The sequence below is a fragment of the Corvus hawaiiensis genome, chromosome 7 (assembly GCF_020740725.1).
Source record: "Corvus hawaiiensis isolate bCorHaw1 chromosome 7, bCorHaw1.pri.cur, whole genome shotgun sequence".
Classification (NCBI taxonomy): Eukaryota; Metazoa; Chordata; class Aves; order Passeriformes; family Corvidae; genus Corvus; species Corvus hawaiiensis.
Window position 1 is genome coordinate 15,295,210 of NC_063219.1, and position 22,807 is coordinate 15,318,016.

The window sequence follows — 22,807 nt, forward strand, 5'->3', positions numbered from 1 at the left end:
TTATGTAAAGACTAAGAAGAAACACTTCTGCAGGTACACAAAAGAAACATGCAACAAAACAAATCCCAGGGAAATGGCTCATTACTGAACAGAAAGGGGAAATGTTACTCAGAAAGCCACGTGCTGTTTTCGACTCAGGGGCCTCAGGAACCAGCTGCAGGCAGGTAACCAGCACAACAGACACCACAGAAAAGCAGTATGATCTGCACCCAGGATAAGGAGAAAAGTGGTTGGAAAGGGCATGAAGAAGCCAACTATATTCAAATTAACTGGTCTTGATGAATTGTAGCTCAGAGTACTTTGAGAATTACCTGATGTAATTTCAGAACCATTTATGATTCTCTCAAGAAAGCTGAGGTATCAAGAAGGAAAGAGGGCAAACGTAATACTCATTTTTCTCTCTTTTTAAAGAAACGTCAGAGCATTATAGAGAGCTCAGCTTATTTCAGTTCTGAAAAAATATTGGAAAAATTAGTCAAGCCATTATTCATAAGTACTGAGAGGAAAAATCATGGCTCTCTGAAGAACAAACCGCATCAAACCATAGAATTTCATCATTTGATGAGGTTATCCTTACCATGCTGACAGGGAGAAGCAGTAAATGACATATATCTTGATTTTCATAGGCTTCTGGCAGAGCTTTTTGTAAGCAAGAAAGAGAAACATGGTCAGATGAAAGTATCAAACTGACTGGCAACAAGGCTCAGTAGTTACAGGCAATTTGCTGTCAAAATAGAAGGATAAACTGAGCTCCTTGGTTCTGAGCTCCACAGGAGTCTGGTCTGGCCTGGCACTGTTCATTACTTTATTCATTACTTCATGTTATTTACATTAATAACTTGGATGATTAATAGAGTCTGCTTTTCAAATCTCCACACAGCGCTGGGTGGAAGGGAACTGCAGGCATATTGGGGGATAGAATTCAAATGGTAAAAAGTGAACAAACTGTAGAACTGATCTTACACAAAACCAGTAAAGTGCAAGGTTCATCAGCCATGCAGGAACAGTCTGCAGCACAAGCACACAGTGAGGAACAACAGGTGAGGTAACAGGTCTGCGGTAGGAAAAAAAGGTCTTTGAGGATCGGCATCAGCACTGCCTTTAGCTTGAGCAGCAAGTGGTGGTTGGGGCACTGTGTAGCCAGAAAGCTGTGCCCATCCGGAAGGAGGTGAGAGAAGTGCAGTAAGATCAGTCGGAAGACTGGAAAGGATTGAAGAGTGTGCATTCACTCACAGAAGAGGGACTGAGGGGAGGAGTCATTGAATACACAAAAGGCTGCTGCAAAGAGAAAGGAAATCGTGTGTCCTCCATGTCTGTCATAGGCAAGGTGAGAACTGATGGGATTTCACTGCAGCAAACCTGACTTCACCATTAGGAAAAACTCTCAAAAGGGCAAGAGTACCCCAGCAAAGCAACAGACTGACCAAAGGTTTCCATCTCTAGTGCTGGAGTCTTTTAACTGGTTAGTCATCCATCTGGAGTGGTTTAGGTGTTGTACAAATCCTGTTTTGATCACAATCCCCTCATGCCCCTTTTTCTATAGCCATTGGAAAGTGTATATTACACCACAGTGAACAGGTAAAGCTTTGTGAATCTTTTGTAGGTAAAGTCTGTTCATTTTACTGCAAGATCATAAGCGTAGGGAGAATATTTGCACACAGCATCCTGCCACACGTGGAACAAATGACCTGTTTTTCTTTGAAATACTTCATGTAAAAAGAGGTTCCTTGACTGACTGGTAAAATTAGCACAGTACACATCACATGTAGTTTTGAGCACTAGCGCAATTGTTCACTAGTTTGTTGAACCCTTAAATCTTCAGTAAGGACTGCTCTCAGTTTTGTAATTTTTAATTCAAGAACAGGGAAGAAACCCTGCTAAAATATTCAGTCAGGTAGATGGTGGCAATTTATTGTATATTTATTATAAATCTAATGGCAAGTGGTAGACATCAAAAGGGCAAGCTTTTCTTGAATGTGAACATTTCTTGTTCACAAACACTCATGGCACATGCAGCTGGAAGTTTCTTTTATGGGAAAAAGATTTATTTGAAGATTCCCAGTACCTCTGGGCTTCTGTTCCATAAAATCCAACAAAACAGCTGTTGTTGTAGTATTTTTCTGTTATTCCTGCTTTCAGCCTCAGCTGAGACTGGGGTGTGTACATAATAGTACAAGAATGGGAGCACACAGATGCAAGGCGTCTGACACTGCCACATTCAGCCAAGTCACCCGAGAGAAGAGGCTGGCCAGTGGCCAAACTGTCACTGTGTGATCACAGGGTGCTCCTTATATACTGAACTTTTTTCCTGGAAAGGGAGGCACTACTTGAAGCAATATATGTCTTATTAAAAGTAGTGTTTATTCAGAACAGGAAATATCCATCCCAAACCAAGAGGCAGTCTTAAACTCTCACATAACCTGTGATAGGAAGCTTTTGGAAAAGAAAAAAGAGCTTTAGCAAAGCCAGACAACTCCAGCTATTTATGATTTAGTGACCTAGCGACCCAGCAGGGTTCACTCCACTTCTTTCTGCCCCCAGTGGTTTCCTAAATGAATTCCTAAATTTTGCCCACACTACAGAATTAGTATCTCCAGTTTACAGCTCTGTGGTCCCTGCTTCTCTTGCAGCTGGTACTATCTCTCAGGAGAACCTGCCCTTCTCCAAAACCATGGGCCTGGAAACCTTCCGGGAGGTTCTCTGGGAAGATGCCCATGATTGTGATCACATGACACACAAAGTACTGCAGTTCTTATCTGCAATATCATAGGCATCCTCTTCTTTGTGCATAGGGAGCACCTCTCTCTCTCTCTCTCTGGTCTCCTCCAGTCACCTCTTTGTTTTCTTATTCCCTTCGGCCTTTCTTCACTGTACAGGATTGTACACCATGGGACACTTTTTTCCAGCCACTGCCCTGCCTCGCTCCTTTTTTGGATGTTTATCGTATTTGCCTCATACCCTTTCCTCTAGACTTTTTAGAGGCCCTTAGAAAATGGGTGCATCTCTACCAGTTTCTGTGGTTTCTTTTGCAAAGGACAGCCTGTCCCCAAGTCCAGCCAGATCCTCGCAGACGTTTATTCAAGCTTCCAAAATCCTTGAGGTTTGCCCACTTAATTTCTAGCCAGTGTGCTGGAGTTGTTTGCAAAATGCCATGGTAACGGTGGAAAACACTGCTGTGTCATTTCTTGGTAAGGAGCAGTCTGAGGAGCTGGGCCTGACAGTCTCAGTGGTCTTCTTCACTCTCTTTTTGTCCCTTTCTCATAACCATTTGGGCAAGGATGTTTCTGTGTCAAGAAGTGGCCAGCCCAGAAAAACACAATCTGTTCCAGGTCAACTAGACATGATTGCAATACAAGTAGGACATGTCAAGATAATCGTAGGTAGCAGATGTGTTATAGCAGTTCTGCAACTTCTGGAAGCTACCTGGAAACAATATTGCCCAAAAGGAATATCAAGGAAGATTTTTGTGGGTGACCAGTGGGATAAAAATGATTGTTAAATCTGCAAGGCATAAATAAAATACTATTCACTGGCTTTTATCTACAATGTTAATTAATCAAATGTCTTTTAAAAGAATGGGATTGTGCTACTAAGGTGAAAAATTAAAATCCCCCAGGAAATTATCTCTGTTCTTCATGTCCTTTTGGTGCTGCACCAAATAACAGCAGTAACTTTACCAGAGGAATGACTGCTTGTCCGAGTGCAGCAGAGATCTTCAAGGTGCTATTTTCTACCAGTTTTTAATCAGATACAGCTTGACCTTTTCTCACTACTTGATGTTACCTCTGAGTGGGGTATACTGATGTGTTCTGCTACAATATAATCATTCTCTTGGTGCAAGTGCAGACCCATGAAGCAAGAGTCCCTCTGGCTTTTTAATGCCTTAGTGATTTGAATCACAGCACCACAACAGCAAAGAATATATCCTCTAATGCTGTGAACATAGACCATTCTTAGTATGTCTTTAGTCGTTTCCTTATTGCCAGTTCAGGTTTGTTTCATGTAGTGCATTTTGAAGCCACTGAATTTTATCTATAAGACAGAGACAAATACAACTCTTTAGAAAACCTGCCCTGTACTGCTCTCTTCCTAATTAAAAACAGATAACATATGACATAAACCTTGTTTCAGATTTGCAAAGAGTTTTGTATAAAGATTCAGCTTCATGTTTGTTTTATCTGGGCAGATTACTTCTCTGTACAAATTACTGGTATCAGTTTCTTGGAGCATCTCATTATTAAATCCACTAATTCATGTTGCCATTAGACTACAAGGGATCCTAGCTTAGGGGTTCACCTGCTCACAGGACTGTAATGAGCATCAAGCTTGAAGGTATGAATGATTTTGAGCAGAAAAAAGGCACTGTTTTCTAACATGCATCCTACAGAATAATCACAACTAGGGTACAGCCCCCAAATCACACAGTGTAGTCTCAGGATGGGGCTTTGAAAAATGACAAAATTTCAGAAGTTAGTGATAAAGAAATTTTTTTTTTTTGGCTGCTACCTGGATTTCTCTGTGTGTGCATTTTCTCTGTAATATAAATTATCCTCAGCTGTCTGTCTGAATAGCACAGTTTAGTTCTGATCTGAAAATTAATCTAACCCATCCCACAGCAAATCCCCAGACACTCTGTTCCTGTACAACTGGAAAACCCCAATGAAGCAATATAAACTCAGTAATAATAACAAATAATGACCTTGGCTTAATGAAGGGTGGCAATTCTGCTCTGGGGAGATGTGTAATGGATGTGGCTGTTCTGGCAGCTTGATCTTGTGCCAATTCTCTTCCCTTCATTTTTGTTCATCCCTATCTTGTTGCATAGACAAAGTCAGGAACTGCTCCAGTGTGGGCAGGAAGGCCAGCATCCAGATGCTGTGCTTGGCCTGGAACTCCCATACCAGCCTGGCCCCAGGTCTTCTTTCCTTTGGAATAAGGCAAAAAGCAAATGTGTCTTCATACCTCTATGAAGAAATTTGCTTTTTTCTGCTTATCTCTGAGCTGGAACATTGCTTTCGAAGTACTGGTGTCTTGTTTAATTTGGTGTTTCAATTGCTGCGTGCAATAGGCTGCTCACTAAGTGAGCTGAGCAATTGAAAGGAATCTATTAAGTATTTTCAAAATAGCACTGAAAAAACAGTGAGGCTAGAAATCAGGACACAGAACACACATGCATTCAGGCTAATAGGCCTTAAATACCAGAGCTAGAAAACAAAAAAGGGAAGGGAAGGGAAGGGAAGGGAAGGGAAGGGAAGGGAAGGGAAGGGAAGGGAAGGGAAGGGAAGGGAAGGGAAGGGAAGGGAAGGGAAGGGAAGGGAAGGGAAGGGAAGGGAAGGGAAGGGAAGGGAAGGGAAGGGAAGGGAAGGGAAGGGAAGGGAAGGGAAGGGAAGGGAAGGGAAGGGAAGGGAAGGGAAGGGAAGGGAAGGGAAGGGAAGGGAAGGGAAGGGAAGGGAAGGGAAGGGAAAAGCAAGCAGTCTCTCCTTCTCCTCATCTTAATTTCCTCAAGACTAATCACTTAGGGGAAGTAAATGTTTTCTGTCTCTCCTTGCTTTTGAGACTAATGCCTTCTAACCAAATTAACAGTACTGGATATGCAGCTGTCTTAGAATTCAAAGATATCTCAGTAAAGAGCACATACCAGCCTCTGTGAAGGGCCTTGTTTCAGACCAAAAGTAAATAGCCAGTGTCACACAAACCTGCATAGTGATCAAACACTGGAAAACATAACTGGATTTTTTTCCTTAGTCATGAAAGGCTAGACTTGTTAAAATTGCCTTCTTTGTATGATGCTGTCAGTGAATTGAACCCAGAAGAGAGATTTTAAGCATTAACCAGTGAAAACACAAGCAACACTTCATTTTAGAAATCTTTTTTGAGAGTAGCATGTCCTGTTTAATACTGCTAATAATACTGTTAATAATTTGCCTACAAATCAGAAGTAGGTGATCTTTGCTGCCATACCTCCATTCAAACATGATAATAAGCAACAATCTTTACAGGCTTATTTGTTATTTCTTTTTTTATGATTTAATATATTTTTAAAACTCTGCAGAAACTTTTACTGCCGATAGAAAATCTCATCTTTGCACCTTCATCCTCCTTCTAGCACCATCTTTATCAAAGCAAAACATTTACATTTATTTATTTATTTATTTGTAAATATCTGATTGATGGACCTTGGGAAGATCCCGGTCAACAAACATGCACTCTCCCAACTCCATTTCTTGAAATTTCTTGAACAAGAATGAACTTACCAAGTCCTACTCCAGCAGCACACCAAGGAAAAAAACGGATTTGCCATTTATGCTACACTTACTATGTAATACTGGAGATAATTATCTCTTCCTGACTATGCATATACTATTTTAGGTATATGCTAACAAATTCTAAGGCAAGCATCACTCAGATCTTTGACTTGTTGATGCTGTGTAGGTTTCAACTTCTTGAATATTTAAGGAAAGAATGACTTCATGGTCAAATACAAGTCTAGGATCCTCTGTCTGTGCTGTTCCAAGGCATGTATGCCTTTCAGCCACTCGCATGGCCCCTTTGCATTTTTATACCCATTTTTATTCCCCATCTACTAAATGGGGACTAATCATTGCTTCACGCATGGTGCTGCTGTGAGACTTAATTCACATTTCTCTGAAAGTGTTTCAGGTTCCTCAGAAGCAAAGCACTTCAGAAATAGAACCTCATCTCAGATTTAATATTGTTTGAGCTGTCTAGCTTAAATGTAACCTCACCCAAAGGGAATGGTATTTGTAAATGTCATCCTTAAAATGAAAGATGTGTTCTTTTTCTGCACATATGTGCCTTCTCCACTTCCTTTCTTTCTCTTCCAACAATCTGCAGCATTGTTAAAATACATCCTCATCCTCTGGGACACCCAGCTGATCACAGACCTGGGTGTGGGGTTTGTTTTATGTGGAGATGTCCATTCATTTACATTGCAACTTTCTTTTCTCTGTCTCTGAGCAGGCAAAGAGCTCTGCAGAAAGAACAGAGCATATCTGTATTTGATTTAAACAGGCATTCAGAACAAGCTGAGCATTTCAGAGAAATGATTGATCTTTAGTTTAATTTAAAACAAAGGGATTCCCAGACATTTCTGTGGACTTGGGGCTTTTTAATCATCTCTTGAGGCTTTTTGAACATGCAGAGATGAGATACTACAATGCTCTTGGACATTAATGTTTCAGTTAATGACTGATTACTGAATGATCCATTACTGAAACAGCATAATACAAAATTTACAGTGTTTGTATGTGTAGAAGAGTGCTTGGTGGGAGCTGAATATGTTGTCTAGGCCTGATAAACTAACCAGCAGCTTTTATTATTGGTATAACTGTTTAATTAGTATCATCTTTGTGCTAGCTGGGCCAAGTGTGGTCCTACTCAAAGGCTCCATCAGTTTTAAGGCAGGGCAAGGACTGCAGAAACTCATGTGAGTTGTGAGATCCAGGCCCTGATTCTGAGCATGCTGGATGTCCCAGAGGCAGAGATATGTCTCCTTCACAGCAACTGCTCAGGCTGACCTTATGGAGTAAAGGATGGTGGTGATCAGGGTCAACCTGCTGGTCCTCAGGATGCAAAAATAGCATCGGGAGTGCATTGGAGACGAAGGCCTTTGCACCCAGAACGCGATGCACCCTGATTGCTCTGGACTACTTGAGTAGCCCAGAGGAAACACTACAGTGATGCACTGGTGAAGTCACTATATAGTTGCTCCTGAAAGCCCCATTGTGCATTGCTTGGGAAGGGGATCCTTGCATTTAATCTACACATGTATAGCGGTCAGTGCCTCAGAGAGACAGTCAGTTCACTGAACTGTGTGAGATAACCACTGGTTTTCAGATTTGTAAGATCCTTCTGTATATAACAGAATGATTAGTGAGATACTCAGTGTATTTTGGGGGAGCATCATTGTTGCAAATGCTTTGTCAAAGAGAGACTGTCAAGCAGAATAAGCATAAAAAAGAGTTTGGCATAAAATTTGGCATCTAAAGAAGAAGGGAAGAGCAAGTTGCTACCAGTAGGTATAAATGATGGTGCTAAAAAAGACTTGATGTTTGAAAGACCTGGAGGAGCCCTCATCAGAAATAAGAAAAGAAGAACAGAGGAGCAAAGTTTGAAACATTGACAGCTATGAAAACAAGGAGAGGAAGTTGGAGCTTGCTGCAAAAGGGAGAGGAAGCAGGAGGCAGAGGTAGCAGGAAGCCAGGATTAAGAGAGGACACACAATTACTGTGGGTGTGCCAGGGGGGACAAGTTCAGGGTCCCATATTCCCATGCATTGGGTGCCAAGTATCAGCCATTAATGGTTTATGTGTGGGTAGGCCAGTTACCAGATGAAGAACCTTTGCTTACTGCCCATTTCTCATTTTCTCTGTCAGTTAGGAAGGGGAGGTGTTGAGGGAGTTGCATTATGCATGCTGTGGATATAAGCTGTCTGAGCTGCAGCCCTCCAACCGTTCAGTGTTTTCAGGGAGCACAGGGCTCCTTTATCAGTAACTTTAGGAAGTTGCATCGATCAGTGGGAAATTCATTAAAAGGCTACATGGATAAAGTTATGGTATTTGGCCTGCCATAAATTGTCTTACACCAAACATTTTCATTTTCCACTCAGTGTTCTCCTGAGGATTAAAACATACAGCTCTCAAAGGGACAGACTTGGGAGAGCCTGGGAAAGCAGTGATATTGCAAAAACTGTGTCCCTCCTACACCTTCAGTACATTCTTCTCATTACTACAAACTGTCCCCAGGAACACTTGATCTGAATTAACTATTAGCTCTGCAATATTTTAAAGATCTCTCTAGGCTGTTTCCTGCCCTCCCCATGCTCCCTTACTTGGGCAGATATCCCAGTGAAGGGTGATGGGAGTTTTGCTTAAGACATCTGTTCAGATTTCTATTTCTTCTTTCTTCTTCTCAGCCAATATTTTGCTCCTTTCCTTTGACTCCTTGTTATTCTCCCCTTGTTGCTTAGTGTGAAGGGAGGAGGAGAAATGACTACATGCTACAAAGAGAAGAGATTAAGAAACCTGTCAGAAAGGAACAGTAAGGGCTCAGAGTAATGGGGAAGACTGGAAACTGGTAAAAATTAATTTCCTAATACCTCTCAGCAATGCTGGACACAGATGGTTTGGTGTATACACTTTGAGTTTGGCTATCCAGTTCTTGTCCCACTAAGCACATCCCTTTGGCTTGTAGATGTAATTACCAGGTCAAAACTAGCTTAATTAGGTGTGATGAAAAAGGCAATCTGTTGAAGGGGCAGCTGCCCCTTGCATTATTTCAGGTCTGGGAAGGTTTGGTCTTAAAGCAACACCGGGGGAATTGGATTTCTGTAAGTCTGAGCTACATTTTTAGCGTCCTCTCAGAAGGTGCCTATGCCTTTGTACATCACCAACTCACTACATGAACTCAGTAGGCTAAACAGCAACTCAAAAAGAAATGGCAGACAAAATGAAAATACAGTTAATTCTTCTCGATGATTTGAAACACCAGAGAAACTGGTTTTCCTCATCAGAAGAGACACATTGCAGCACTTCAGCCAGGAAGCAGGTGAAAATCAGAGACGTAGCTAGGCTTATTTCTTTTTCTGTGATGAGTTACATGTCCTTGTATAGACACGTAGGTGGCTGGATACGTTTTTTTCTTATTTAAACATATCTAGCAGCCACTTGGTTTTATTTTCCAAGATGGGTTTAGGTTTATCTCATTTTTCAATTCCAACATGTGAAATTCCAAACTAGCTTCTTGTCACAAATATTCTACTTCATGTTTGTACTGCGGAGTAAGTGTTGCTTAAATATTTTAGGGATTCAATTGCTTCACTTAAGAATTTCTGTCTCCATGACAACCCTTCTATGCTTTGTAATACCTTTGGCAAACACAGTGGAACTGACTATTATTTATTTCAAACTGTGTAATATTTAGCAGTGAAGACACAAAGGGAAATGGAATAAAAACCAAAATATCCAAAGGGCTAATTCACACCATTTCCTTTGAAAGTAGTTTTCAAAATGACTACATCATATACTGTATAGAAAGCCTGGTCATATTTAAAAATGCCTAATTTTTTCTCAGAAACCACTTCTGTGCCTGTTCTTTTCTCTCTGTTGTGTCCTGATACAGACAGGCTGAAGAATCTGGCCTTCAGTGTCATCTCTATGACCATTAGTGTTCTGTGAAAGAAAGCTAACTTCCTGTTGAAAGTGCTTCTCAAGCATTATGTAATAATTTTTCATAGGCATCCAACTCAACTGCTCCCACACTGCAAAAAAACAGAAGTCTGTTCCTGCCTAACATGATAGATCTGCCACACCATGGAAGGTGTGGCAGGGTCACACAGTTCTTGTGAATCTCGAAAAAATCCCATACTTCCATAATTTGGAAATTCAGATATGCAAATAATATCCTGTGTATGGAATTTCAGGTCTGTGGTCTATAGCTCTGTTGGGATTCTAATAATAAAATACCACTTAAAGTAATTTGGCTAGGATTTTTTCCACTCCATTCTCAGACATATTCCTACCTTTGTACCTTTCTTTTTCTTCCTGATGCTGTTCTGTATCTGCCTCAATTTTCTAGTTTCTGTCTGGTTCATATATCTGCACACCTGCCAGATGTCAGACTTCTGAAAGTTGCAGTTTGCATGAGCTTTTTGTGAATAAAGCTCTTGGCAAGGATGTATTTGAATAGTTGCGTGACTTGTGGGTGCACCTGGAGATGCATCAAAACAAGGCCTTATTTTCACATGATGTTAAATGCCACGGTCTTTATAAATCAGACCGCACAAAAGTGCTTCAAGTAGGCTATGCTGTATCCCCAGTCCCTGCTGAGGGATCTTCTGTGTAATGTCTTAGCACTCTCATACCTCTGAAGAGCAGCAATAATGGACAAAGGCTCTGCTGCTGACCTGCTCATGTATCATACTGGAACTTTCTCAGAAAAATGAGGAGCCAGAAATTACACGTGGCCTAGGTATTTTGATAAGATATCCATAATAGCAGTGTTGTTTGTATTAAAAATACCATCTCTCTGAGAAACCCTTCCCTTCTTTTCCTCTTCTGTTATGAAAATGAAGGCACATTTAGAGTTTCAAACTTTGTGCTGAGTACACAAAGCAGAAACACTATTCATGCAGATGTTTTCTGTTGTCTAAGCCACCCTCTTATTCTTAAGACATAACATTGTTTCATAAAACCCACTACGATGGAGCCCCAGAAGTCTCCCATGTTCTCCTGATTCCTTCTATCTTGATTTCTAAAGCCACTCATCTCTATCTCTCTGTCTCCTCCTATTTATCAAGCACTGTAGTGCTCTGTCATGAGAGAACTACTACAATTTAGAGTTTTAATGACTCCAGGTGGTGCCACCTTAAATACAAAAGCAATCTAATTAGGCCACCTTCTGGCTGAATCTGCTTTAGTCTTTGACTCCAGAGAGACAAGGAAGACAAGTATATAGTACTGACTCTAAAAGAGCAGAAGTTGCTGAACACATTTCTCTTTTGTTTTTATTGTTTCCTTGTCATGTTTGAAGCATCTACAGAAAATCTTGGTGTAATATGATATAGCACTTAGGACAAGCAGGATGATTATAAATGGCTCTTGCCTCACTTCTGGATCCAACAGATGTTACTACATGAGGTTTGGTTCTCCCTGATTCTATAATTTGATTTTAATGGCTAGATACCATTGAGGCATGCGATTCCTACGGACAATAGTGTCCTTTTACATTCAGAAACATCTGTTGGCTGAGTGCTGTCCTACAGCCTGAACTCTAAATGAGCAAATCTGTGTTTGAACACCAGCACCTATACCAACCTGGCAGACAGCATACTCAGGAGAAACAGAGTCTAATATGTCTTTTCTCATTTGGCAGAGCTCTTTTCCCTGTCCTTTATGTTTCTCTTTTTATCATCCACTACTTTAAGAGATATGAAGTTTGAGTGCCTTTTTGAGTGCAGCCTGAGGACCAAATGTCTAATTCCAATAATGGTGTTTCACTATTCCCTCGAAGGACAGGATAGTACTAGCGACACTCAGAGTAATATTTTGGGCTGTCACTATGTGATCAAAGAGCTTGGACTGGATCTGCCAGTGTTAATGCTTGTAGGATGGATGACTTCTTTGCTTTAGAAGGAGTTTCCAGTAACCGAGGGCAACACAAAACTTCTTTGAAATTTCGGTATTTACACAGTAGCGAACTCTCCATGGTAGTGTGTTTCAAGCCCCCTCTGTGGAAGAAACACGTTAGAGAGCTCACTGGCACATGTCTCCTTTTCCTTTTCTAATTTGTGCTTCTTCCAGTTTAGTCTTGTTTCTGTAGGTGCCTGTAGCTTCCTATAGCATGCAGCGTGGGGAACAAGCCTGAACTCAGGCCCAGCAAACAGTTTTCTCATAGCCATAGGCTGTAAGTTTTAAAGGTGTGATTTCTTTGGGCTTGGAACCACAGCACAGCTTTGTCAGTTGAGTATATTTCATACCTTAAGTGCTGTACAATAAGTGTTCTTTATAAAACAGCATATCACATGTACTATTAATGCCTGCAGATTAAAACAGCTGCCAGGAAGCAAAACTATTGCATGCAGAAAAATCACTCAAATTTGAAGCTTAAATTAGTTCTCTGTTTGGGAGCTGTGAATCTTAAGGGAACTTCAAACAAAGAATCTTACAGGGATTTAGAAATTAAAATCACAGCAATTGTTCTCAACCTGTGTTTAGTGTTGAGGGCAGCCACTTTTATTCTACACTTCAAGAAAACTTGTCTGATTTTCCAATTATATTGGTCTAATAAAAGTCATTACTGCTCCTTAAAAACACCGCCTCACATAAAGTGTAGTTAGGTCATAACAAAGCCACTACCATGTGTGCTTGGAACAAAGCCATTTAACACTTTCTTCTTTGTATTCAGAGTATCTCCCTGTGAAACAGCAACAGTTACAGCTTTCCAGGGAGGTTAGCAATTATTGGGAAGGCACATTTGCTTCTTATACACCAGCCAGCTGCCCACTTACTTTTCAAGTAAATCACTGCAGTCAGTTACCAGATTTCAAGCCTGTTTAGAGTATTTATAAAGAAAATAATTGGATTTACTAACGTTACAATTTTTCTATTTAACAATTAGTTAATGTAAATTGTACTAACAGAAATTTAGGTTCTTAACAAAAGTATATGTTCAGTAGAGCTAATTCTGAAAACCATATGTAAAATTCATACAAAGATCCAACAAAGTTAACTTCCCTGCAATCATGTTCAGAATCATGTCTTAGTATCACCTGCTCTTTGTATTGACAAAAAAAAAATGCTGCTTCGTCACTGGGCAACAGATAGGTATATTTGGCAAACAAAATACATTATGAGCTCTACAAAGTGTAAAACACAGGGGAAAAAAAGAGAGTGGGATTCTCCAGAAGAAATTCTCTTTGCAAAACTTCATTTCCATTTGTCACATTTGAATTTTAAACACAACCTTGTATGTGTTTCCACTACACAATGTTTTACCTCAGATTCTCACTGTCACTTAGTCCATAGAAACTTCCCAAAGTGTCAGTATTCAGCGTTTCTTTCTTGCTCCTCAACAGATTGAATTAATCTGCTCCCACCTGCCTTCCTGAGACAAAAGTCATTTCATCTATGGCTGACATACATTTCCCAGATAACATTTTAACATAGTCCCACTGGTCACGACTTTCATAAACTTGATTTACTGTCTGGTTTATTGACCTCACTTTGCAAGGCTTTTCCTCCCATCATAACAGCTGTGAACACATTGCCACAACAGGAGCTTGCCTTCTGTACACCAGCAGTTTGCCCTTTCATGTTCTGAAATCTCCAGAGAAACACTGGTGGTGTTAATCTTTAATTCCTGGCAGCCTACTTCATATTTAAGACATTGAGCATCTTAATAAAAACGCAACTAAGGAAATAATTTAAGATAACTGAGCAATGTTCACTGAACCACAATATTTGTAAGAATATTGTGTAATCTTACAAATAAGTATTTGTAAGAATACAAATTATATTTTTCAAGCAAATTGTTTCTTGAGAGTAATATCCTTGGTCTCCAAATGAGTTGGAATTTAAAATAGACAAGAATATATTTGGGGACATACAGGGCATGCACAATTTCACCTGTGACTAGTTTGCTCGTGCCAATCTGCATGTCCATATTCTCCCATATCAATGGGTTTCTATTCCACATGCCCATTGGAATATAGAGGTACTGAGATCTCTGCAGCTGAACAGCCACTCAAGAGCTGATTGAATATATATATATATATATATATATATATATATATATATATATTTGTAAATTCCCACTGTTTATGTGGAAATAGCAATAGGAGTCTACTGCCTCTGCAGGGAAATAGAGAGCTGGCAGCTAGGGAATACGGGAAATGGGATTTCAAGGGGCAGGAGGAAGTGACTAAGAACTGTAGCAGTGGTGAGATCATACCACTACACAGGCTGAGCAGTAGAAACCCAGAAGGGCAAATCAAAGGTGGAGAGGATGTGGGAAGATAAGAAGTCCATAGGATGTACCGAAGTAGAAGGCAGGGAATATTCTTGTGGCTTAAATAGCCTTTTTTATTGAAAAGCACTTCTGCTTGTTGGAAGTTGAGAAAGCCAAGGCAAAGATGCAAAGATACATAGAAAAAGGGAAAAAATTGACTGGAAATAGTAATTTGTGATGCCAGTAGACAGTGGGACTGAGTAGCTTCTGTATAAAAAAGAAAGATACGTGGATATCAGGCACAAATTCCCTCATACATTGGTGTCCCTCGCAAAGATCTCCTTTTCTGAAGAAAGGCCGTGATTTTGGCCTAGATGACCAAAATTAATCAAAACAAGGAAAATTACAGGCATCAGTATTATTGATTTGGAATCCACAGGAAGAAGCTTGCAAACAAGAGTTTAGTGCCAGGCTCAGTGGGAGAGAGTTTGAGTGGTTAAGGGCAGAGCGAGGGGCAGACACGATGTAGGCAGCAGCCTCACAAAAGGCAGCTTCCTGCCTGCTGCTCGCTCTGCTTAGCAGTGTGCTGAACAGCCCCTTAGCAGAAGTTCCCAAACTTCTTTTCTGTTGCCTCTTTATCAGTATTTTGATAAGATAGTTTGTTGGCACTCCTGAACTGAGGAGTGTTTCCATGAAGTGCCTCTTTCTGTGTTACTAAAAGTTACAGCCTTCCTTTGCTGTGGAATTAGCATATGGACTTTCAAAGGCAAATTATAAGAAATAACTTGGAAGCACGTGAGAGTCACTTCTTATCTCAGCCCTTATCCCAGCCCTGCTGCTCTGTTATGTATGTGTAGTAGGACCACTCATGAAGAGTGTGGTGTCTCCTAGTTTGGTTTGCAGGGTTAAACATTCTAAGATGATAATATTTGACTGGGTCATGACAAGAGGTTTGGTGTTGAAAAAAGTATCTTCAATTATTCATATCCTGCCAGGGGAAAAAAAAGCCATATAATATTGGATTATGCATATTTTATCACCAAGTTGTATAAGTGAGCTATTATACTGCATACAATTCTTCCAAGTCTTTGTTTTATAGATTAGTTCTACAAAGTATTTTGTGTTCTTGCTGAACATAAACAGCCTCTCATACCTCCACCTACTACACCAAGTATTCTCCTGATTAATTCATGAAGTGTATAATCAAAAGGAACTAGGGAGCAGAAATTAGATTTTAAGCCTTCTCCTAGCTTTGGCAGAGCAAACTATCTGTGTTCAAGTCAGGAAAGCAGAATATTTGATCATTTTCATTCAAGACAGCGTGCATTGTTCTATCATTAGCACCATGTCTGGTCCTCTGTCTTTGCAAGGAACACACAGTAGTTCTGCAGCTATACAGGGGCTGTGGTGATGGCTCTTGGAGGTTATCATCTTTAGGCTAATGCTAGAAATGGAGGAAGCATCAGGAAAAAATCAGCCTCCCTTGAACCTTCATGCACAACTAGGTGAAACCCCAAGCTTCTGCTCTTCCCAGCTGGTAGGGCGCCAGCACCCCTCAGTACACTGGCTCACAAGAACTGGTCAGGGCATCATGCGGACCCAAGTTTTGTAGTTTTCTTCTGGATGCAACTACAGTCACCCATGGCCACATCATGGCAGAGGGAAAGGACAGACACTCAGTGAGGAGATTTAGAGCCTCCTCAAGCAGGTGAGTAGAGCACCATGGCAGACTGAGCTTCCTGAGTGCTCATTCCTCTGATCTCTCTTGGGATTTTGCCTCAGAGTCCCTCCACCTTGGAGCATGTTGGGTGACTGTAAGTTAATGCCCAGGCAGAGGAAATAGCTCTGAGACTTCAAGGATGGAACGTCAAAAAGAGAAAACTTCCCCAGAAGCAAGGACAGCTGCTTCAGAACCCCTTTATGACCAAATATAATGTAATCTCAAATAAGTATTCTCTTATCCATGGATGCCTTCCAGGGCCTGGGGCAAAGGATACTCCATGTGTAGTACCTTGTTTTTACAAAACTGATTATCACAGGCTGAGCTTGGCTGGCCTCAGGCAGGCAAGAAAGCCAGAACAGTAATCCCAGTATTTCTGACCAACCCACTTAAGGGAAGTACCAGCAGAAATGAGGGGAAAGCCCACTCTCCTGAGGCTTTGCAGGCTCCAGATTGTTGGCTGTCTCACAAAAGGCTGAGTGTTGAACTCAGCCAAACACCCCTTGGAATTTCACTGCTTATTGGACAGCTCTTGGAAAACCTCTGTCTGAAGAAGAAGATGGAAAACCAGTACCTCATTCTGTATGTCAGTTTTTCTGATAGGTTGTAAGAGATACTGCTTTGGAAAGTATCTGGGGAACAATGTTGTGATGTCTTTATATTGTCTGTAGTCTGGCAGGAATGAGCAGGAGACAGGGAAAGGTTGGTTCACGGTGCTAGCTGTTGTATCCTCACCTACTCATTGATTTCTGTAACGGACTGGGTATCTGTTCTCTCGCAGTGGTGATAAGCTGGGCTTACTCAATGTTTTAAGAGCTCAGTTCAAAGCAGATGTCGTTCTGCTAAAGTAAGGAGACATTCAAAAAGAAATCACATAATTATTATTGGTATTGATATCCTTAGCCCGCAGAGATTCCAGGTGCTCTTAATTCTCACTGGAGTGTTAAATACTCAACTCCTTCAGAAAAACAAAAAACAAAAAACCCCCCAAACCTAACAAATAAAGGTTAAGTATGTTCAACTCATAATTTTTGGCAATGTTCCTTTAACTCAGGTGTCATTTGGAGGGGTTCTTTTCTTGCCACTGTTTCTTCTGTTATTCTCTTAAAATCCCACTAGATACCATAGCAACAGCTGGATCACATGCTCCTCGGTGTGCTCCCTGTAAGCAGATGTGAACAATGCTGGCTAAAAAAGGCTCAGCAAGTGTTGGACAGGGAAAGGACTGAATTCAGCCTCTACATATTTTAATAACTCACAGCAAAGGCTTTCCATCATTTCTTATGACACGGGTAAATCCAGATCTGAATGAAAACCAGATTCAAGTTACTTCATCACCTAATAAAAAGACCATCAAGATAGCTGGCATTTTACAGCCATTTTCTTCCCATCCCATGTAAGGAATTCATGGAAGTCTGAGGCTGAAATATGTTTCCATATTCAAAAGTGTTTGCTGTGTCTTGATGAATACTATGTCTGCTTTATTGATGGGTTATTCCTGCTATTAAGCTGATTACATTCTTTGGTATTTTTTGAAACTTTATTCAAAGAAGGAATTCAGAACTATTCATATGTCAATGAATGATCTATATTCAATTGTGCTCTAACATTTCAAGTAATACAGGTCTGTTTGGCCTAATAACTATGTCATTGTTTTTTGAATCAGAGAATAAAGCTTCTCACTTGTCCAATGAACACTTAATAATGCCATCGCTTAGAGGAAGTGTTCATAATCCTTTTCCTTGACTAATGCGGAAAATCTATGTACAGCCTTATTTATGTTCATTTTTAGGCAAGCAAAAAATGATAATTCTCTCCTTTAATCTGATTTCTGCTTCCAAGTATCTCCCATAAATTCCTCCCATGTAACACCAAACCATATGCACTCTCAGCTGTGTCACATTCCCTAGATTCAAAACCCACTTGCAGTGCACAGAGTCTGTAGCTATGTCAGACATTGTGTAATCAATGTGTACTTTAATTATGGGTTCTTACAAGGACAAATAAATCATCCCTCCTTGCAGCATGATGGAAGGGCTAAAATCCAAAACAGGGAAAGAGAATATTAAATTTATTCTGTTATGCAACTAGATTGAGGGTTAGTAAGAAATCAATGCTAATACTTCTGATGAAAATCTAGACTATATTCTGTGATTTGTAAAATATTAAGTGTCTCTGAAATTGAAGATGCCTATGGAGCTCTTAGACTAATACTTGTTTATAGTGTCTGCATCAATTTAGATGCAAAAACTGAAGGGATCTAATTATTTTCTTTCTCTTTTACAAAGTGTGGTGGTTTTAGCAGTTTAGAAAGCCACTTTTCATTACATACCATCATGTTAGAAATCCGGGGAGGAAATATTAAGCAGTAAAGTCTCCTGCTGATTTTAGCTCTCTTTTCTATATGAAGACTAATGAATGTGTGTGTGTGTGTGTGTGTGTGTGTGTGTGTGTGTATGCACACACCTTACTGGTGTCAGCTTCTGCCACCCTCTTGGAGGTGATGCAGGAGATTTTTGGTGATTACTGAACGTGCTCACTGGTAAGGTCAGGGTAAGGGAAACAGCCTCCAGTCAAGTAAAATGACAGCCCCTGCTCCAAAGCCTGAGATCATCACATAGCACACTGCCTGACAGGCACTTGCATGCATGGCTTCCATAGGTCTGAAACAGGCTCTGAGCTGTGTAAAAAGGCACTGCTACTTAAGAGGGGTGGGCATGAAGGGTGGAAGGAACACAGAATATTAATAGCATCATAATGTCTACTTGGCAGGGCAGATGAAGGTTTAGATGGGATAGTATCTGGCATACACAGGGTCTGTTTCTGAGCCTCTCCCGCAAGTGTCTCTGGGACAACAGGGCATAAATGGAAGGGACCTTCCTGGCAGGCAAAGAGGAGACACCAAAGGCAAGAGTATCCTAATGGCTCAGAACAGCTCGAGTGTACTGCCAGTCTCCTCCTGGACTGCCTGCCACTGCCACAGGCTGCTGCATAGCTCTTCACAGCAAATAGTCTGGAGGGTGACCCACACTGTCTGGCTGCAGGACAAATCAGCCAGGCCTGGTGGGCCAAGGGTGCTTGTCCTGCTCCTGCCCCTGGTGGGGAGACACAAGTCTATGCTCCCTAGACTGTTGGTTCAGCATTTCTCCCAAGAACAGCAGATGAGGTTGGAACAATGACAGCGCTTTATGAAAGCAGTTCTGGCTAGGGATATGAGCTCTTCCATACAAGCTGGAGCGGCTGTTAGCCCCTACCCTGCCACCGGAGACTGATCTTCCCTGCCCAACCATCCAGCTCCAGGAAAAGCACAGGCATAAACCTTTAAATTGATACTGCACTTAAGTGACTACAGACTCTTCACCTTCAGCCTGATTGCAGCTGACTTGAGGAAAAGCAAGTTCAGAAATCTAGTTCTGTCTGTCTAAGGGTTGCTGAATAACTGGGCTAGTTAAACCAGGCTAAATTAGAAATTAACAGGCATTGCCCTGGGGATGGTCTTATAACCCGTAAGTGAAGGAAACAGGAAAGCAATCATCAGCAAATCCTAGGAGGATGAATCACGTACAGATAGGTTTAAACTCAGGAATAGCAATTGTGTTTATAAGTGGAAATTATTTGTTGTTTTATTTGTGGTCATTGTACAAAAGCATTTTTGCTCAAAACTTCTGGATAGACCATGTACGTTATGTTTGTGCAAGGACAAAATCGTTCTTAAAGCATAACCTTAATCACAAAGAGGTTGTTTCATCTCGGATATGTTTACTGACCTTTCACCACCAGAAAATGCTTTTTTATTGCAGTCTGTGGCAAGAGAAATTCCAGAGAATTGTAATGTGTGCAATTAACAGAGGGTCAGCATTGTAGCTGGCATAATTCAGGGTGGCTACAGCTTGGAGATACAGTTACTTACATCAACTGAGTGTCTGGCCCCAAGAATGTAAAATAAGATCTGCTCTGCAGAATGAGACCACTGTTACTGAGGACCCCATGACTAGCCTTTGTATGGTGAGAAAAAGCACGGTTAATAGGATTTTGCTATTAGTGAATTTGATCTGATCCTGTGTTTTATTTTATTCCAGATCAGCCTAGCAGATATTTAGCCCCAACAAAGCCAAGACTGTAAGAGCATTTTTTTACCTATTAAGAACATTTTCCTACGCGTCCTGTTACTCCCCAGGAAGAAGGAGCTCCAGGCACAGGAGCCTGCAAGTGACTGGGCTGCAGGCAGTACCACAGAGTGGCCCTGGGCAGCCTCACCCCATCGAGAGTGACCTGGACTTGAGGCTGCCAATGCAGCTCTGCCACAATCACACTCCTCACAAATGTTGAAATGCAAACCAGAAAAACCAAGCTGCACCTCTTTATTTCTTGACAAGTACTTTAAATAGAAATACTCTGACCTATTTTTTTTAAATGTTACTCCTCTCTTGATATTGCCATGTAGAAAAAGCTGTGTGTCACTCTTTGCAGAAGCCCTGTTCTCGAAGGCTTAGGGCTGGATTCAGCCCAGCAGCCCTATTCTGGTGAACAGCCACCCAGCGACACTGAAAGCAAGGGTTATTTCACAATGGCTCAGAGCAACCCTTTTCAAACCTTGAAGAGCACAACAACTCAAATAATAGTCACTGCCTGCTTTGCTCTTTTCATGCTCTCTCCTAGCTTGGCACTGTAATAATAAAAAGTCTTCTTTAGAAGATAATGCACATTGTGTGTTGCTCACCCTTCCTGTAATTTATAGGAGATAAGGACACCAGGTAAGTCCAAGAGTAACAGGCATTCCTGCTGCATTCAAAGATACCTTGGCAAAGTCTTCTGATAGATCAGAAGAAAAAGTAAGCAGTTTTAATGCAGTCCCCAGGCACTATCACCCACGTCTGGCGTAGAATGTCAATGAAGCCAATCTTGAAGAAGGCTTTGCCTGTACTGTGGCTGGTGCCTCTGTGCCTCAGGGCAACAGAGCAGAGAAGGGAGACCCCGCAGGGGTAAATGCCTGAGGGTTAATGCTCAGCAGGGCAAGAGCCTGGCCCAGGAGTACCCTCAATGCTGGCTGTGGGTGGACAAAGCTCTCTCCTCATGTAACAGTCTGAGGACTGGGTACAGCATCCAGCAGAGCAGAGCATCTTTCATGTTTTATGGAGCCTCTGTTCTTGCTTCCCACCAGCTGCTGCACCCCTCACACACAGTGGTTTCCTTGTTCCTCTGAAGCAAGGACAAGCTTTTCCTTCTCCTCCCACTAATGGTGGAAAATCCATAAGCCAACATTGTAACACTCATCATTACAAGATGGGAACTTTTCTCCTGACTGAATTTCTTTATATCTCTCTGAGATGTTTAGAGATGGGAAGAGAGCTGCCTTTTCCTGATACCTTGTCTGATGATGTGACAACTTGGATCATCACAGGGCAGATGTTTTCTGCAGCAGCTGGGGAAAAATAATTAGTACAGCAGAGGTATAAGCAATCCTGCATTGTCTGTTCCTCAGCAACAGAGACCTTAGGCTTTGGTTGCCTGAGCAGCAACAGGAAAAGTGAGGTAGTTCGAGGGATCTATTACACGAGCCTGAATTTAGCTTGCAGCACAGTTTGATCATTCAGCTGATTGAAAACACCCATCTTTGACCTCACTTGCTTCTCAGTTAATGCCACCTTCTCCTCCTTTGTACCAGCATGAGTAAAACAGAAGCCTTCTGGAGGGGAAAACAGAGGCTCTTAATCTGCTGTGCAGGCTGAAGTAGCTGGACTTGGAGGGGCAGCCCCTTGCCAGAGTGGGGTTTTTTTGCTTTTTGTGGGTTACAGCTGCTACTGAGCAAACTTTTCTGTCCTTCTCTTATTTGCATAGCAGAGTGCAAACCTTTCAGGCTACTTCAAGTAGCAGTCTGGCTGAACATGAAATCCTTGCCACCAAGAGATCTGTCATTTGGCAGATGAATAACATCATTGCTAACGTTTTAAAAGAAATAATAAATCTTCCACCCTCTTACAGCTATCCTGCGTCTGTGGAGCTCGCAGCTGTTTTTTAGGAGGGGGACAGATTAATGTAGAGAACTAACGTACATGTAAATCTCTTCCCCATATATGCTGCCTCCTCCTGTGTTGAATCTTGAACTTGGTATGAACTGACATAATACTCGGAACTTTTTAGCATTGATGGAAGTGACTGTCCACTGTGAAGCCACTCCTCTGTTGGGTCTCCCTTAACTGGGGGAGGAATAAAAACTAACTCAAAGATAGCATTGCATATCTATCAGTAATAGATTCGTACTGATCAGATTCAGAAACATTCACACTGAAAGGCTGCAGACTGTTGCTCTCTCTGCCTAACTGCTGTTACATAAATTGATAGAGGATAAGGACTTTGTATCTGTGTGGGATCTTCCAAAACAGAGGACCTTATAATTCTGCCAGGCTCTCATCTCACTCATTTGAATATTGCCCTTTGTCTTGATAAGAAGCATAAATTTCAATTTGCTGGAAAGACTTATTCCTATCCTATGGCAGCTGGTGAGGGGTCAGTAGCTCTGACCGAGGAAGCTGTGACCAGTCCAGAGAGATGGTCCCAAAAGGAATCGCCTTCCCGAGGCCGGGTGTCTTCCCTCAGCTGCTGGCAGGAGGGCCCGTGCAG

The 22,807-nt window shown here is 41.4% G+C and overlaps 1 long non-coding RNA gene across 2 annotated transcripts in view; it reads left to right on the forward strand.

Moving 5' to 3' along the window:
• Nucleotides 1-22,807, forward strand: part of LOC125328904 — a 114,787-nt gene that overhangs the window by 71,120 nt on the left and 20,860 nt on the right. Inside the window, exon 4 of one of the 2 annotated variants that reach the window (XR_007204941.1) lies at nt 20,266-20,833. The exons of the other annotated variant lie outside the window; for it this stretch is intronic. This is a non-coding gene — a long non-coding RNA (uncharacterized LOC125328904). Of the gene's footprint in view, nt 1-20,265; nt 20,834-22,807 lie in introns of those variants that run through there. 2 annotated transcript variants of the gene reach the window in all.